At 45.6% G+C, this 19253-nt stretch overlaps 1 protein-coding gene across 1 annotated transcript in view; it reads right to left on the bottom strand.

The window, feature by feature from the left end:
* The window catches only part of TMPRSS2 (transmembrane serine protease 2), a 140259-nt gene extending 121266 nt beyond the window's left edge, over positions 1 to 18993 (bottom strand). Inside the window, exon 1 of the mRNA XM_082245768.1 lies at positions 18949 to 18993. The gene's annotated coding sequence lies outside the window, so the exon portion shown is untranslated. The remainder of the gene's footprint in view (positions 1 to 18948) is intronic.
* Between the last annotated feature and the right edge of the window lie 260 nt (positions 18994 to 19253).

The raw sequence follows: 19253 nt of genomic DNA, 5'->3' as shown, positions 1-19253 counted from the left end.
GACTTCCTCGCATTGATCAAAGTATGAACGACCTCTGGAGAGAGACCCCTCTCCTTCAGGACCTCGGTCTCAACAGCCAGGCCGTCAAAGCCAGCGACTGCAAAGCAGGATGGTAAATCGGTCCTTGAGACAGTAGATCGTCTCGAAGAGGCAGACGCCACGGGGCGTCGACCGCCAGATTCACGAGGTCTGCGTACCAGGACCGGCGAGGCCAGTCCGGTGCCACAAGAATCACCGTGTTGCGTTCCGAGTGTAACCTGCGAAGGAACCTGGACAGCAACTGAATCGGTGGAAACGCGTACATCAGCCTGTACTGATGCCACGGGGCCACTAACGCGTCCGACGCGTCTGCCCGAGGGTCGCGCGTCCTTGCCACGAACCTCCTCACCTTGTAGTTGAGACGAGACGCGAACAGGTCCACATCTGGAAGACCCCACTTCGCGCACAACATCTGAAAGACAGCCGGGTGGAGAGACCATTCCCCCTGATCCAGGGTCTGGCGACTCAGATAGTCCGCCTGCCAGTTCTCCACCCCCGGAATGTGAGCTGCCGTTATCGCCGGGACATGAGTCTCGGCCCAAGACAGAATGTCGGCCACTTCTCGAGCCGCTCGGGCACTCCTGGTGCCCCCTTGGTGGTTGATGTAGGCCACCGCCGTGGCATTGTCCGTCTGCACCCGAACCGGGCAGCCCTGCAGCCGGTCCGTCCAGCGATGAAGACAGAGACTTATCGCACGCAATTCCAGAATGTTGATCGGAAGGGAAGACTCCCCCTCCGACCAAGTCCCCTGGGCGGACAGAACGCCCAGAACTCCACCCCAGCCCGACAGGCTGGCATCCGTGGTGATTACCGTCCACGAGATCGGACGAAACGACTTGCCCCCGGACACCAACGGGGACTGGAGCCACCACAGAAGGTTTCCTCTGGTGCGAGGACTCAACGAGATTTGAAGATCCAGAGATTGAGGTCGCCCGTCCCACCCGGACAGGATCTCCGCTTGGAGACCCCGCGTGTGAAACTGGGCGAATGGAATCGCCTCGAAGGCCGAGACCATCAATCCCAGACATCTCATACACGTCCGCAGAGACGAGTGCGGAACGTCCCTGAGGGACCTGACTTCCTCCTGGAGAGTCCTGAGTTTGTCTTCCGGCAGGAAGACTTTCGCCTGCACCGAGTCCAGAATCATTCCCAGATAGGGAAGACGAACAGACGGACTCAGTGTCTACTTTGGAAAATTTATCGTCCAACCAAACTCCTGCAGAGTTTGCATCGTGACAGACAGGTCCTTCTCCAGACCCTGGCTGGTCGCAGACCGAACCAGAATGTCGTCCAGATAGCCCAGGACAGAAACGCCCTGGGCCCTCAATGCCAGAACCGGTGCAAGCACCTTGGTGAAGACCGGTGGAGCCGAGGCGAGACCAAAGGGCAACGCCACGAACTGGTAGTGATCCTCCGCAATGGCAAATCGAAGGTATCTCTGGTGACCCTCGAAAATGGGGATGTGAAGATACGCATCCTTCAAATCGATGGAGGCCATGAATTCCCCCGGAACCAGGGCAGCCACCACCGACCGCAGGGATTCCATGCGGAACTTGCGAACCCGCACAGAGCGGTTCAGAGCCTTCAAGTCCAGAATTGGACGAACCTTGCCCTCCTTTCTGGGCACGGTGAACAGATTGGAATAAAACCCCCGAAACCTGTCCCGATGAGGCACCGGAACCACCACTCCCTGAGCCCTCAGGTCCCGCACCGCCAGGTGCAGGTCCCGCAAACGCTCTGGAGACAGCTGAAGATTTGAGGGAAAAAAAATCTGCTCTCCGGCCGAGAGAGAAACTCGATCTTGTAACCAGATCGAACGATTTCCTGAACCCACCTGTCCCGCACACGGGCCAACCAGGGCTGAAGAAAACCGAGCAAGCGTCCCCCCACCCCAAAACTGGGTGAGGGCGCCCCTTCAGGCCGAACTGTTATGGGCTGCAGATCCGGATTGGCCGGACTTCTGTTTACCAGACCAGGGCTTCTTCTGAGAGCCTTGACCTTTGAACGGTTTGCCCTTGTAGTGCGGCCGAAAGGCACGAAAGGACCCCTGAGGGGGCCGAAAATTAGCATGCTTCTTCCCAGAAGCCCCCTTAGCCTTGGGGAAATGGGGCAAGAGAGTGCTCTTACCCCCGGTGATCCCCTTAATCAACACATCCAGGGACTCCCCAAAAAGGCGAGACACATCATAAGGTAGATTGGCTAAGGTCTTACGTGAAGATTGGTCCACCGACCAACATTTTAACCAAACCAGGCGGCGAGACAACACCGCCACGCTGTGCACACATGCAGCCAACGGAACCAGGTCCGCATCACACAGATACATGACACCCTGGTGGATTTGATCCACCATATCCAGGGTCGCCGGCGAGGCCGAGTCGGCCACTAGGACGCGCCTAAGCATCTGCGTCCAACTTGCGATCGCCTGGGCCGCCATGAGAGAAGCAAACAGAGCCTTAAGCATAGAACCCGTAACAGAATAAGTATGACGGGCAAGAGACTCCAGTCTCCTATCCGTGGCATCACGGAACACAGGAGAATCCTCTGCAGGAATCGCAGTGGCTTTGTTCAAAACCGCAATTGCGTGATCCACTGGGGGAGGCACACACCACCTTTCATCAGTGGAAGGCGAAAAAGGATAACGCAGCTTGAATCTACTTGGTACCGCAAAAGGTTTGCGCAGATTGCGCCATTGATCCTTAACAGCGCGCTGAAAATCATCATTGCAGGGAAAAACCTGCGGCGTCCTGCGTTTTCTCTGCGTCCCATAAGCCGCCAAGGCAGCGGGGGGACACACTTCGTCCTGCAAACGCAGCGTTTGCTTAATGGAAGCAATCAACTCATCCATGATTGCAAGCTCTTCAGGCGAGCCAGGGGGAGAATTATCAACCCCCTCAACTTCAGCCTCCACCTCAGACCCCACTAGATCAAGAGAGGAGCGGGACCCCGATAAGGAGGCCCCCGCCATAACAGCCCCATCACCTTCACCCTCAGAATCAGAGGAAAGAGCAACTCTGGGCCTTTTAGTAGATTGAGCAGCCACCAGCATCTGCACCTGAGCAGCAAGGCCAGCCACAATAGTGGCTAAATCCCCCCCTGGGGGGGAAACAGCGGTCCCCTGGCTTTCCACCAAAGCTGTAGGAAATTTGCCCTCCTGAGAATCCATTGCCCCTGTAATGCCAGACAACAAAGGGTTAACTGTCCCTTTTAAGCAAGCGCGGCAAGCGCAGCCCACCGCACCACACTCGAGCACAATAAGACCCCCACAAGGAATATGCAAACTGAACACAGGCAATGGATAGCAAGAAACAGAAGGATAAAACCTGAGGAGACCCTCGCCGCTGCTGCTGCCTCGATCGGTGTTCCTGGAAAGAGGAAGTGATGCTGCCAGGGCGCTCCATGTAAGCCTATGGAGGCTACAAGAAAATGGCCGCCATGCATGTAAAACATGCGGCCGGAGCGAGTGTAGGCAAAATGGCGTCGTTTGGCGCCGAAACCGCCGCTCCACAGTGCATTAAAACACACATTATATTCCAAAATCAGAATACATGTCAGATCGCCGCAGCGATCGCTGTATATGCCCAAACATGCCAAAAAAACATGCCCCACAGCACACAGCTTCTCACACTGACCAGTCTGACACACACACAGTGTCATACAGCTCCCCCCCCCCCCCCCTTGCAGCCCACAGCATGCAGCCGAGAGATAGGGAGACAAGCAGTGTGAATAGAGGCAGGTTACACAGTCCCAGACTGACACCCCCCCCAGACAGACAGGTCCCCACATAAATACACTTACCTCACATGGCGTGGGGGACCCGCACAGGCGAACAAACCGCTGCACATGAGGCAGGGAGAGTCGCATTCAAGACGCACACAACGGGGGTTAAGAAACCGCACAGCGTCCAGTGAGGTAGCCACCTCACCAATCATCCCTGCACCGAACAGGGATGGGTCGTTCACTGTGCCAGGAGCGTTACCTGGCTGAACGCTCGATGGCAGACTGGGAAGCCACTGACCCACGACCTGCGACCAGGGGGATCAGCCCGAGACCCAGTCCGCATGATCCTCTTCATCCGAAGAACTAACTAACGCTGACAAAATAACAGCTAAGTAAAGGTAGAGAGAAAACTCAAACAAAATTTTAAAAAGAAGAAAGAGTCTGGGACAGAAAGTCCCAGCACAGAGAGAGCCAGCCACTCCTGACAAGCTAGACATTAAAACTGAGATATGGTTGCAGGAAGTAGGAGGGTATTGACTGAGGGGACCACCCCTTGAGGGTGGGATATGTTAAAAGCTTTATTGTTAACATATTCTGTTGCCTAGCTACTCCTTCGGAGCAAAGTCTAATACCCCATATGTGACGAATATGAAGAGGCGGCGACTGTCGGAGGACGTAAGAGAAATAGTAATTTCTGAAGTACTTATAATAAAGTGCTGCAGCATATTTTTTATTTAATGGAAGGCCATAATTCCACTATAGGTATTATCAGCTCTTTTCCAACAAGAATACGCATATATGCGGCCTCGTAGAAGTGAGTCTTAATCCATAGACTCATATAATTTGTTTTTTCTCCGAACAGCAAGTTTCCCTTCCAAAAGTCAAAATTCTGTTCCTTTCCACCTGGGAGTTTTGGCTGTCCCCAGATCCTCCTTTTAGGTTCTCCAAAAATATCCAGTGGAGATGGTAGGAACCCCTTATTATGGGCACAGCAGGTGTGCAAACCGGGAACTGAACGCACATATTTCACCAAAAGAGTCCCCCTCCATAAACTACCAAAAATGAAATGGCACTTTTGGTGAAATTTAAAAAAATAAATAAAATTTGAGGTTTGCTACAACCCTCTATTATACATTTGTATCTTTAAACTTTTACTTCTACCTAATGTCTACATTTACCTAGAGCCACAAAAGTAAAAATGAATTACCGAATGTTGGCATACTATGTGGGAAGGAAAACAAGCAGTCATGTAGAGAAAAGCTCAGTAAACAGGTGAGAATAGGGACGGTCAGGCTCTGGCAGAGGGGACTCGCCCCAAGTTTCAGCCAAGCGAGGCACTATACAGACACAGCAAATTCAGCTGAAGGTTGGTGGTTATACTCAATGGACGAAATTGATTTTAGATATTAGGTTTGTGATTTTAATCCATTTTTATTAAACTGTTCTGGGATACTTTACATGGCCATTGTGCTCTCTTTTGGGTGTACCATGTGTTTCTTACAGTTCCCCAAGTCTTTGAAAATCAGTCATCTGGTGACGTTCTGGTGGAGGAGAAGTGGACACACTTGGATTTGAACTCAATGGTGGATAAAGGAACTCCAATCATATCTTAACCAGTTCAAGACCGATAGCCTTATGATTGTGGGGCCGAGCACTGAGTGTATTGGCTTTGGAGGATTAGACTGTGTGGGTCTTCGCTACGGTACCATAATGAGCATTTCCAGATTTGGAAACATCGGCTTCCCCATTTCCTGTGGGGAAATAGGAACAAGTGTTTCACCAACTGTGCACCATTAAAAACCATCAGCCAGGTCCAGGAGAAGATTGCAGAGGTGATCAGCAGCCAGTATATTGTTTGAGTTAGGCCCTATTCACACTGATGCGACAATCATGCCAACTTTGAAACAGTTTTCACATCAGAAGTTGGGCCCCATTCAGTGCAATGGAACCATTCTAAAGCCCCGTACACACGTACCGATTGTCGGCCGTAAATATTCGGCCAACGTCCGATCGGCCGATTGTCGGCTTGTTAGTATGATGCTTCCGACAACCGACTGCGACTTTTCGGCCGAACAAAATCTGGTGTGCAGGCTATAAAATTTTTGTTGGCCAACAAAGAACGGCCGATTGTTCGTCAGTCAGTACAGATTTCGGCCGACAAAAGCCAGATGAGCAAAACTGGGCATGCTCAGAGAAGAAAAAAACACACGGAAAGTAAACCAGCACATGACATCACTTCTGCAGTTGGTTGTTGTTGGCCGACAAAATTCGTGTGCAGTCTAGGCACATTCCAACCAACACAACAACACTGGACAAAAGACGGCCGATCGTACGTGTGTACGGGGCTTAAGTCAGTGCAACTTGAGTCACTCTGACTTAGAAAAAGTTTCCTGTACTACTTTTGGTCTGACTTGCATTGATCTCTGTTAAAGAAGTCACGTGCAAGTTGTGTTGGTGGGGTCTAACTTCAAAGTCGCATGGAAGGTAGAGGTGTCACTCATCGTTAGGCAGATGGCCCTGTGACCCTTGAGCTACTCGTAGGCAAATGACTACCTTCTGTTCTGGTCAGATATATATATATATATATATATATACACATACACACACACACACACACCACTACTACTTACTTTCAGATGGCTGATCTATATGGAAAAAAAAAAAGGCAACCTCCTGAAGATATATTTTTTTTTTTTGGGGGGGGGGATAACTATTAAATTAGAGATTACTAAGGATTTACTAAAACTGGAGGAGAGTGCAAATTTGCAGCTGTGCATGGTAGCCAATCAGCTTCTAACTTCAGCTCGTCCAATTAGGTGCTGACAAAAAAAAAAAAACTGGAAGCAGATTGGTTTCTATGCATAGCAGTACCAGATTTTGCACTCTCAAGTACCCCCAAGAGTGCGTGTTCAGGCCACTGAAAAGCATGTTGGTCCAAAAGGAGCATGCCTGCCCATGTCACAGTTATTTCACAAAATTACCATGCGATGGAATCCAAGCAACTTCTCATGGCTATACTGTAGTTACATACAGAGCTCTGCTATGCATACATTGGTTAGTGAGGATGACCATTTAATTTGTAGCACCCTAATTTGAGAAGCATTGAAATCAACTTGAAATAAGCCGACGTTCACATTGGGCCCATTTGATGTCAAATCGGAGCATATTTTTGGCAACGGCACCATCTGAATCGGTATGACGCTGAATTTGCGGTGCCGATTCCCAAAAGTAGGTTCTGCACTACTTTTGGCGACTTCGGGGGGCAATTTCAAAAGACATCTGTGCATTAACCCGCACAGATGTCTGTGAAATCGCCCCCGAAGTCGGACTAAAAATACCGGTTTGAAATTGTGCGAGTTCAGCTGAATATCAATATCAAACCCGCCTTAGTGTGAACCTAGGCTTAAAGCTGTACTGTAACAGGAGCCAGGAGCTCCTGCCAGGAGGGTGACACCACTTTCTCTGTTGTGAGTAAAAATATATGTCTAGGCAAAAAAAAAAAAGAAGGAAGGAGGGCGAGTAATGAAAAATACCTGTTGATGTTGGCAGAAACCCATTGAGCTTCAAACTTTCTGTAGTTGGCTGACAACACTACCTTTGCTTCATCCAAATCCCAAGGAGCGTTATCAGCTCTTCATAAGAGTTCTTCTCTGTGGGACTACATGGGGAAAATTCCTTTCAGGGTGCTGCATTGACTCAAACTGGTCATAATGAAGAACTTTTATAAAATATATTATATGTAGCAGTCCCGCTAAAAATCGCTGATCGCCACCATTACTAGTACAAATTTTTTTTAAAAATAAAAAGTCATTAAATTTATCCCATAGTTTGTAGACGTTATACCTTTTGCGCAAACCAGTCAATAGACGCTTATTGAGATTTTTCTTTTTTTTTTTTTAACCAAAAACATGTAGCAGAATACATATTGGCCTAAATTGATTAAGAAATTTACATTTTTTACAATTTTTTTTATTGAATATGTTTTATAGCAAAAAGTATTTTTTTTTTTTTCAAAATGGTCGGTCATTTTTTATATTTTATGTGTTTTTTTGGGTTTATAAAAACACACACAAAAAAATTAAAAATAAAATACAAACAGAGGTGATCAAATACCACCAAAAGAAAGTTCTATTTATGGAAAAAAAAAAAAAAAAAAAAAAAAAGGACATCACTTTTGTTTGGGTACAGCGTTTTGCACGACCGCGCAATTGTCGGTTAAAGCAACGCAAGGTAAAAAAAGAAAAAAAAAAAAAAAAGTGGTTAACAGCCAAACGTTGTCCTTTCACATGTCGGCTTAAAAAGCAAATCACTGAGTACATACAGAGCATTGTATGCAAGGAACAGGTATTGTTGGAAATCTAAAAGGAAATCCAGAGAAGACAAATAAACCTCAGATTAGTTTCCTTCTAATTTAGATCAACTTTACTTAAGGCAAATAATGCAAAACAAGACTATCCCTTCGGACATAGGTTTTTCCCTATATATGCGCAGTTTATTTTTTGGATTTACATATTTGACATTTATAATCCCTTCTGCAGTGAGGTGTGAAATGAAACGCTTGCTACACAATGTGGATGAAGACTAATGCCCCATACACACGTGCAGATTATCTGCAGACTTTTGTCTTCAGATTTACCTTTTCTATGTAGTGCAAGGGCCTGCCGGATTGCATACAAATTGAAAGTGTTTAGGTTTGACCTCATATTATATGGTTTTGGTAAGTCTGCAGACAAAAGTCTGCAGATAATCTGCACGTGTGTATGGGGCATTAGGCTGGCCATACACTATACAATTTTCTTGTTCAACCTTCCTTTAGATTTACCAAAACCATGTAATATAGGGTCAAACCTAAACACTTTCAATTTGTATGCAATCAGGCAGGCCCTTGCACTACATAGTTAAAGGTAAATCTAAAGGAAATTGAATAATAAAATTGTATAGTGTATGGCCAGCCTAAGGATAGGTGAACCCATCACCCATCTGATCCACTACCAGACTTCTCCAATAGGGGGCGTAACTGCAAATCACACAGCCCAGAGCTGAAGTTGCCATCAGTAGCTGGTGGCTTAGAATACAATCCTATTTATAATAAACAATAGGGACTACAGGAGTGTAGTTTTTCCTATACTCTTTTTCTTACCTGCCAGTCCAAAGTGCGTTAGGGAATGGCGACTGCAACACCCACATTTTTCCAACCCACCACTCATCCCTATTTACACCATTTTTACATTTGATCACAAGTGGGCAGCCTATAAAGCTCCCCTCCTTATAGTCCTTTAGCATTGGTGGCCAGATATAGACAACTTACAAAGTACCCCTAAAGCATGGGTGTCCAACCTTTTGGCTTCTCTGGGCCACATTAAGTGTAGAGAAATTTTCAGAAACACTGCATACTGTATGCTCAATCCCCCCCCCCCCCCCCTCTGAGGCAGCCTCTGCCTTCCGTTAGTTGGAAGCTGCTGTGACCGTGCCCCTGGCCTGACTTCCTTCCTCCCCAGGTGGCAGTGGGCCACATTGCCTGAGGTTCCAGGCCGCAGGTTGGACATGCCTGCCCTAAAGCAATGGATTGTCAACTTATGAGTTAAAGGGGGCCTCAAATGCAGCCCCTGACATCACCAAAGGGCCGCACATAATGTTCAGTATATGCAACGATTGAGAGGACTGGCAGAAACAGCAGCCATAAAGCGGAAATGAAGGTCAGAGTGTGGGGACATGCTACATTTTTGGTTAGGGATATGCTTCAAAAGATATGAAACTAGGAACATATTACATGAGGATATTAGAGATCAATGCTATTACCACAATAAATAATCTGATTACAAATTGCTTAGGTCAGAGGGCCGCACACAGGGGAGGACTGGGCCAGGGGGGCAATGGTCCCCCGGGCTGCTCTGATGCTCCGTAAAAAGGTTGCACCACTTCTGCCACAGACATGCCTAAAGGGTTCCTGGTGAAGAGAAGTAAAAATCCCCACTGCTGACCTACTGAGTGCAGGATGAAGACAAGGACAGAGTGCAGGCCTCTCCCCTAACATGGGTGGTGTAAACTGTGTCTGAGCATAGGCCGTTCCATGCTCCACTGGAGACTCTCCTCCCCTGGGCAGCCCCGACCGAGTTGACCCAGCTCCCCCCAACTGCCTCCTGCTGGCCAGGTTGGGAACCCAGATTCGGCTGGTGAGTAGAGAGTACCTGGAGCGGAGCTTTAGCCTGGAATGGGGATCAGGGAGAATGGGAGGGGGGCCGAGTCACTGCACCATGGGCTTCTGGTTTCTACTTGCCCCCTGGCAAGTAGCCAGTTAGCCCTGACCGCACATCATATACCAGAGGGCTGCAGATTAAGCACCAGGGCCCTATAGGATTCCCCTTTATACCCCTTATTGCTGGTGGACTCTGCAGCTAAACACATAAATTATAGCCTAATAATTAGAATTTCACTCTATGATCTTCAGACAAGACTACTGAAAGGGACTGATTTACTAAAACAAAACAGGCTATTTACTTTACAGGGAAATTTTCCCCCAGAGCTTAGTAAATGTGGTGAAATTTTACTTTGCAAAGATCACAAATCACATGCAGGGAAAATTAAAAAAAAAAAAAAAAGAAAGAAAATGCATTTTTGCTAGGATATAATTGGATGATGGCAGTTAGAGCTTCACCTCATTTACCAGGCTCTGTGGAAAATTTCCTTGCAAGGTCCAACTTGCCTTTCAAAGGGAACAGTCTACTGGTCCTTAGTAAATCAGCCCAGCTGCACGTTCAGACCTATGGATGCGTACCAAAGGAGAGGAGCTTCTTCTTTGTGGTCATCCAGAACTATACTGGCTCAGGTGGTTAATGTTCCTCAACCCCTGACCCAACAATCAGAGTGATTTTTCATTAGCAAAAAGGGAAGATAAAAAAAAAATTAGCAAGTAATAACATTTTTTTCAACCCATTTTTAGGTTCCCTCTGCCTCATGTGTTCGAAAGAAGCTGCAAGGAATGGTTGTAAATGCAGCCTTTTCCTTTTGCTGATTCTTCTGCCAACTCACATTCCCAAGGTAATGCTGTGAAGAAGAGACTGGAAATCACAGATATAAACATCCAGTTCTATCTAACAAAGGTCTGCTATGGAGACCATGGTGGCTTATCAGATTCGGATCTAATGCAATAATCACTTCTGCATGGGGATGCAACCTGCTCGGGGACTTAGACAGCCAAAAAAAGGCAAGGTGATGGAGGCTTGGTCCTAAACTACTAAAATTTTTATTGTCACGTCCCAATTGGGTATATATATATTCCCTCACTTGTCACCAACGTTTTGGTTACAGCACTAAAATCCAACTAAGGGTTTCAACCCTTCTATACCTTATCCCAGGGTTCCTCAAACTATGGCCCTTCAGCTGTTGTGGAACTACACGTCCCATGAGGCATTGTAAAACTCTGACATTCACACACATGACTAGGCATGATGGGAATTGTAATTCCTGAACAACTGGAGGGCCATAGTTTGAAGACCCCTACCCTATCCAAATCCCCCAAAAATAATATTGGTTGGAAATACACATACCGTACAGTATTTTTTTTTGCTGGAGCCCTGCAATAAAATAGGTTTTAAATTAAAGCTGGCCATACAGAAGTAGAATTAAAAAAAAAAAAAAAACACACCACAAGTTTTTGGAACGTTCCTTCAATTTTCTGATGTTTATGGGGTTGAATCAATTGTGGGGACAAGAAAAATTGAAGGAAAAGAATGGAAAGGTTTTCTCGAATGAACAAAACTCTGATCTTTTTGTTTTGGAAAAATTATACTTATTGAAATGTGCATCCTGAAATCAAATGTAGAGGTCAAAACATTGGCATGGCCGTCTAAAAAAAAAAAAAAAAAAAATACTGAAAAAATGTAAACTAAATATGTTGAGTCTATTTAGTGTTAGGGCAACAAGATTGTGGAATTCTCTACCACAAGAGGTGGTTTCTGTGGGAAGTATGGCTACTTTCAAAAGACTCTTAGGCCCCGTTCACACTGGGGCGACGCTACTTTCCGGGGCGACCTCACAGGTCGCGGTGCGCTGCTCGCACCGCGACCTCGGAGCGGCCGGCACGGACTTCATAACCATCGCCCGTCAGGCGACCAGGTTGCCTGACAGGTCGCCCCAGTGTGAACGGGGGCTTAGACGTACATCTCAAGGATCAGAACATTAAGGGGTATGAGAGATGATTACGGCCACGAGCGCCTACACAGGTTGAACTGGATGGGTCTTTATTCAACCTCAACTACTATGCAACTATTTTTGTACCGTTTTTATGATTTTTTGGAATCTCGGAATATGAAAATAATTCTACCGGAGTACGGCCAGCTGTAGTAATTACCTTATTTGAATCTCAATGGACTTTTGGCTCAGATCACACGGTCTACAATGACCAAACCCACAGAGTGCAAACCAAAAACATAATTCAGACATGAGCAAGGAGCTAGATTTATATAAAATAAAAAAATAAGTTCCCAAATACCTGAGATGGAAAAAAAAAAAAAAAAAAAAAAAAAAGGACACCCCTCATGTCCAAAGTTCCACAAACATGAAGAATAAATAAGCCAAAAAAAATGATGATTGGTTGAACCCACAAATGCTTTTCTTTACCTAAACTTTTTATTTATAGTGGATTGTTAATAATAAAATGCAGTAATTTAGAGGTTGGATGAAGGAAACGGCACAGTATTGGTAGTACATCTTTATAAACATCAACCATAAATAGGGACAACTAAAGAACAAAGAGTGACAAAAAAAAAAAAATAAATAAATAAAAAAAACAATTTGGTTCCCAAAAAATAACAGTTCTTTCTAAAGACAATTGGGTGCTTTGTATCGATTTCTTAATAAGAACATTCATAGACCAATGTTTTTTCTGCCTTTTGTAGAGGCCGCTCCTCTAATCTGTTTACTTCCGAGAAGATAAAAGAAAAAGCCGACCATAGGATATGTGAACAACCATATACTGCATGGTGATTGCTCCTGTCTGTCTATAGTAAAGTGTACCTGTAGTGTAAATGTCTATACTCAGACTTGCAATGAAGAGCAGGAAGCTCCAAGGTTTGCCCTACAACCCTGGCAGGGGCGTAACTACAGGGGTTGCAATCGCAACCGGGCCCCATGCTCCAGGGGGCCTTAGCAGCTCCCCTGTACACCTGGATAGGAGGGGCGGCAGGGGCAGCATGTAGAGAAATCACTGTACTCCTTTTTCCTCCTGTAGCTGCAGGCCCCAAGATGGAAAGAAAGGGGCCCACTGCAGAATTTGTGAAAGGGTCCCGCTGCGGGACTGTAATAAAGGACCCCAGGATCAGTGGGAAGAGCCCAAAGGCTTGAAGGGAAGGACCCCCCGGCCAGGAGTCCGAGGGGCCCTTCATGGTTTCTTGCACCGGGGCCCTGAAGGTTCTAGTTACGCCTCTGAACCCTGGCACCCAACACATGACTCGCCGGTGCTCCCAACCTCAGTCTTTACTGCCATCTGGGCGGGTCCACCAGGTCTGTTATTCCTCATGACCACAGTCACCAAGATAGTAAGAGCTCGGTCATACATGCAGCCCTTGCCGCTCCTCTAAAAAGTGATTCACCTTCAAATTGATAGCCACCTATTTTAACCCTGAAAATGTCAACCCACCGCACCACATGCACATGGTTGTAGAGCAGAGCAGTTGCAGCATGGCCCCATTCACTTGAATTGGTTGCATACGGCAGTGATACTGACATTTAATTGTTGCCACAGCCATAAATCACAGCATCCTGGCCATGACACGTGTACAACCCTAATGCCCCATACACACGTGCAGATTATCTGCAGACTTTTGTCTGCAGACTTACCTTTTCTATGTAGTGCAAGGGCCTGCCGGATTGCATACAAATTGAAAGTGTTTAGGTTTGACCTCATATTATATGGTTTTGGTAAGTCTGCAGACAAAAGTCTGCAGATAATCTGCATGTGTGTATGGGGCATAAGAGGCTGCAGGTCCTTGCTCAGGTGGGTCTCTGGGGATGGGGGGACGGGAGTTGGCTCAATAAACTGTGGCTCAACCTTATGCTTTCACTGCTTCGTGGTCATTCCGGTGTATAAACCTTAAATGTGGAACTAAAATCCCATTTTTAAAAACTGTGAGCAGGCAGGCTCTTTATGGTAGAAGAGACCATTGCAATGCAATCATGCGAGCTCAGCTGATTGGGATAGCGCCGTTGCTGGCAATCGGCTCCGAGTGGACATGTCAAATCACGCCGATGTGAACGGGGGCTTATTGCCAAAGCTTAACTAAACAAGCCGAGGCTAGAAGCCGATTCGTTTTTAATGCAGAAGAGAGCCCAATTTTGTGCTCTCCGGCTTTAGTAAATAAACCCCATTGTGAGCATTTATACATGTGCCACCCTCCGAAGAGCAATCCATAGTTGGGTGCTTTTCAGTGGACATTTGTCAGTTAGCAAGATGGCGTTAGGTTACCCTCTCGCCACCTGTTTTAGCAGCTAAAAGCCCCAAATAAATGCATTGCAAGCAGTTGAGGGCAGCTCCATTCACTTGATTGGATCATGCTCAGCGGGTGGTACTGCCTGACAAAATATAGATCGATTTCTCTTATTTTCTGTCTCAATAACACACATTATATTTATACCTTCTATCACTATCAAAAATATAGTTTTACATTTATATACTATAGCTCGATATACACACACATTCTAATATAATTATAAATAAATAAATCATTTATACACACACACACACACACACACACACACACACACACACATGTATATTTATTATATTTTTAAAACATTTTTTTAACTATACATACTTAACCACTTGCCGACCGCCCGCCGCAGATATACAGTGGCAGGTTGGCTCGGCTGCGCGAACCAGCGCCACAGGAGCACTTCTGGGGGTGTGCGCTCGCCCCCATTTGGAAGCAGGGAAGCCGATGCACGGGGCCAGCGGCTGCGATTGCCACCAGGCACCCGCGATCGTTCCCCGCTAAAAGAGAACGGCGGTCTGCTGTTGTAATCACAGCAGACCGTTCTCTCTAAAATGATCACAGAGCTCCTGTGTTCCTCCTATTTAGTATCACAGGTCTCTGTGTTGATTCCACAAGTCCCTCCCCCCTACAGTCAGAAAAGCACCCCCTAGCCTCAAACTTAACCCTTTGATCACCCCTGTGTTAACCCCTTCCCTGCCAGTGTCATTAGTACAGTAACAGTGCATATTTTTTAGCACTGATTACTGTAGTAATGTCACTGGTCCCCCCAAAAGTGTCAAAAATGTCAGTTAGGGGTCCGATCTGTCCGCCGCAATGTCGCAGCCCCGCTAAAAATCCCAGATCGCCACCATTACTACTAAAAAAATAAATAAAACATAAATCTTTCCCGTAGTTTGTAGATGCAATAACTTGTGCAAACCAATCAATATACACTTATTGTGATTTTTTTTTTTTTTTACCAAAAATATGTTGCAGAAAACAAATTGGCCTAAAATGATGAAAAAAAAAAAAAAATTGATTTTTTTTTGGGTAATGTTATATAGCAGAAAGTGAAAAATATATATTTTTTTTTTTTTTTTTTAGAATTGTCGCTCTTTATTCATAGTGCAAAATAAAAAAAAAAAAAAAAAATAAATAAAATTGCATGGGTGATCAAATACCACCAAAAGAAAGCTCTATTTGTGGGGAAAAAGGGACATCAATTTTATTTGGGTACAGCGTCGCACGACCGCGCAATTGTCCTTTAAAGTAACGTAGTGCCGAATCGCAATAAATGGCCTGGTCATTAAGGCGGCAAATCCTTCCGATCCAGGAGTGGTTAAACAAGCCGAGGCTAGAAGCTGATTCGTTTCTATGCAGAAGAGAGCCTGATTTTGTGCTCTTTAGCTTTAGTAAATAAAACCCCATTGTGACCGTTTATAAGTGTGTCAACCTCTGAAGAGCAATACATAGGTGGTTGCTTTTCAGAGGACATTTGACAGTCAGTGAGATCGCATTATGCTACCCTCTCGCCACCTGTTTTAACCGCTAAAAGCCCCAAATAAATGCATTGCAAGCAGTTGAGGGCAGCCTAATTCACTTGAATGGATCATGCTCAGCGGGTGGTACTGCCTGACAAAATATACATCTATTTCTCTTCTTTTCTGTCTCAATAACACACATTATATTTATATCGTCTATTGCTATCAAAAGTATAGTTTTACATAAAAGTATTGCATTTTTACCTTTTTATACTATATCTCATATATATATTTTTTATAATAATAATAATAATAATAATAATAATAATAATAATAGATACATACTAATGGCTGGAATACACAATAAGAAAAATCGGCCGAAAATTTCCGTTCAGCGAGCGATCGGCCGATATTCTACTCGTTAATGCCCAGCCATCAATGAGCGATATCGATATTGAGAACGGAAAATACCGTTTGAAAAACACGAAAAATTCTGTCGTCTCGTTTGCGAAAGAACGATATTCTATACGTTGGTGTTGAGGTCATTCAGTTTAAATCTGTATAACCTCATCATGCACAAACACTGTTTCGATGGTCGGCGGGCAACGGTCGGGCGATATTCGGTGTATGTTGGCAACGTTTTCGACCAACAAATACTTTTTCAAAAGTCGGTGGTCAGTGGCGGAGCTAGACTTTTAAAACAGGGGTGGCAAAGGGGTGGCTAGGTATTATTTTGGGGGGTCAATATACAAAGTGTAATTTAGTGTCAGATTCGTCCACCGCAATGTCGCAGTCCCTCTAATGATCGCTGCCATTACTAGTAAAGACAGGATACAGGTGGTGGTGATCAGAGGATACAGACAGGATACAGGTTTGCCCCCAATGATTATTGCAGAGTGCCACAGCAATGCACCCAATGATTATTGCAGAGTGCCACAGAAATGCCCCCAATGATTATTGCAGAGTGCCACAGCAATGCCCCCAATGATTATTGCAGAGTGCCACAGAAATGCCCCCAATGATTATTGCAGAGTGCCACAGCCTTGCCCCCAATGATTATTGCAGAGTGAGACAGCAATGCCCCCAATGATTATTGCAGAGTGCCACAGCAATGCCCCCAATGATTATTGCAGAGTGCCACAGCAATGCCCCCAATGATTATTGCAGAGTGAGACAGCAATGCACCCAATGATTATTGCAGAGTGCCACAGCAATGCCCCCAATGATTATTGCAGAGTGCCACAGCAATGCCCCCAATGATTATTGCAGAGTGCCACAGCCTTGCCCCCAATGATTATTGCAGAGTGAGACAGCAATGCCCCCAATGATTATTGCAGAGTGAGACAGCAATGCCCCCAATGATTATTGCAGAGTGAGACAGCAATGCCCCCAATGATTATTGCAGAGTGAGACAGCAATGCCCCCAATGATTATTGCAGAGTGAGACAGCAATGCCCCCAATGATTATTGCAGAGTGAGACAGCAATGCCCCCAATGATTATTGCAGAGTGAGACAGCAATGCCCCCAATGATTATTGCAGAGTGCCACAGAAATGCCCCCAATGATTATTGCAGAGTGCCACAGAAATGCCCCCAATGATTATTGCAGAGTGCCACAGCATTTGCCCGCAATCATTGCAGAGTGCCAGCGTCGTCCCCCCCCCCCCCCCCATGAGACCGGCTTACTTACCTCACGGACGGACGGTCATCACAGCAGCTTCTCATCGGTCCGCGGCTCCCTGCATCTTCTCAGTCCTCCCGCCGGCGCCTCCTCGACCAATGGCACGGCATTTGCCATTCGGCCAATCAGGAAGCGGGAGGACCCGCTCCCTGATTGGCCGGAGGAGGATCCATGTGACAATAGCGAATTTTCATTCGCTATTGTCACAGAATGGGCGGGCTCGGCTTCGGGACGCACTGTTCTGCTGCTCCCTGACCCTGGCCGCCAGCTTAGAGGGATCAGCCGGTTCTGCGAACCGGCTGATCCCATCCCACCACTGCCTGTGATTCTTCCGCTGTCAGCCTGGATCGGGGTGGCAACAGGGGTGGCAGGGACTTTTTCTGGGGTGTCAATTGACACCCCAGCTAACCCTCTGGCTCCGCCACTGTCGGTGGTCAAATGATTGGGCGATATTCTAATCGTGTATTCACACCATTAACTAGTGTATTTATCATAATACTAATACACACACATTATAACAGCATACTGTATACATACTCTCTCTTTTTCCCCGAAAATACACATTATGTTCAATCTATAAATGATCTGTCACCCTGGATAGTCCCACGTGTGGTATGTATATATGATTGGTATGTATATATAATATACAGGCGATATATAGATCTGTCACCCTGGATAGTCCCACGTGTGGTATGTATATATGATTAGTATGTATATATAATATACAGGCGATATATAGATCTGTCACCCTGGATAGTCCCATGTATGGTATGTAGATATAATATACAGGCAATATATAAATCTGTCACCCTGGATAGTCCCACGTGTGGTATGTATATATGATTAGTATGTATATATAATATACAGGCGATATATAGATCTGTCACCCTGGATAGTCCCACGTGTGGTAATGTATATATGATTGGTATGTATATATAATATACAGGCGATATATAGATCTGTCACCCTGGATAGTCCCACGTGTGGTATGTATATATGATTAGTATGTATATATAATATACAGGCGATATATAGATCTGTCACCCTGGATAGTCCCACGTGTGGTAATGTATATATGATTGGTATGTATATATAATATACAGGCGATATATAGATCTGTCACCCTGGATAGTCCCACGTGTGGTATGTATATATGATTAGTATGTATATATAATATACAGGCGATATATAGATCTGTCACCCTGGATAGTCCCACGTGTGGTATGTATATATGATTAGTATGTATATATAATATACAGGCGATATATAGATCTGTCACCCTGGATAGTCCCACGTGTGGTAATGTATATATGATTGGTATGTATATATAATATACAGGCGATATATAGATCTGTCACCCTGGATAGTCCCACGTGTGGTATGTATATATGATTAGTATGTATATATAATATACAGGCGATATATAGATCTGTCACCCTGGATAGTCCCACGTGTGGTAATGTATATATGATTGGTATGTATATATAATATACAGGCGATATATAGAACCCAATACACTGTAGAGAAATCAGTGCAGGGAATAATGGGGACAAGGTCTTACCTGGATCTCAATCTCTGACAGCTCGTTGCTCAGCCCCAGGCTTCCTGCACTCTAATGAGCAGTGCAGGGAATGAGTTACCTATTGACACAGGTGTAGCTCTCCTCTCCTCCCCCAGACTCTGAGCTCACACCTCCTGGTAAGGTAAAGGAGGCAGATTCCTAGTCTTAACCCCTTCAGGGCTGGGCCACCTTATAAGGAAGTGTAGACGCAGGCAACTCATGGCTGCGTCTTGAAGCCCCGGGGGATCTTGCAAAACACGTCTAATTATGTTGCTCAGGTGAAGAAGACAGGAGAAAACACAAGC

Source organism: Pelophylax lessonae (assembly GCF_965119305.1).
Source record: "Pelophylax lessonae genome assembly, chromosome: 2".
NCBI classification, from domain to species: Eukaryota; Metazoa; Chordata; class Amphibia; order Anura; family Ranidae; genus Pelophylax; species Pelophylax lessonae.
The sequence above is the reverse complement of the archived record's forward strand: the minus strand, read 5'-3'. Positions and strand labels throughout refer to the sequence as shown.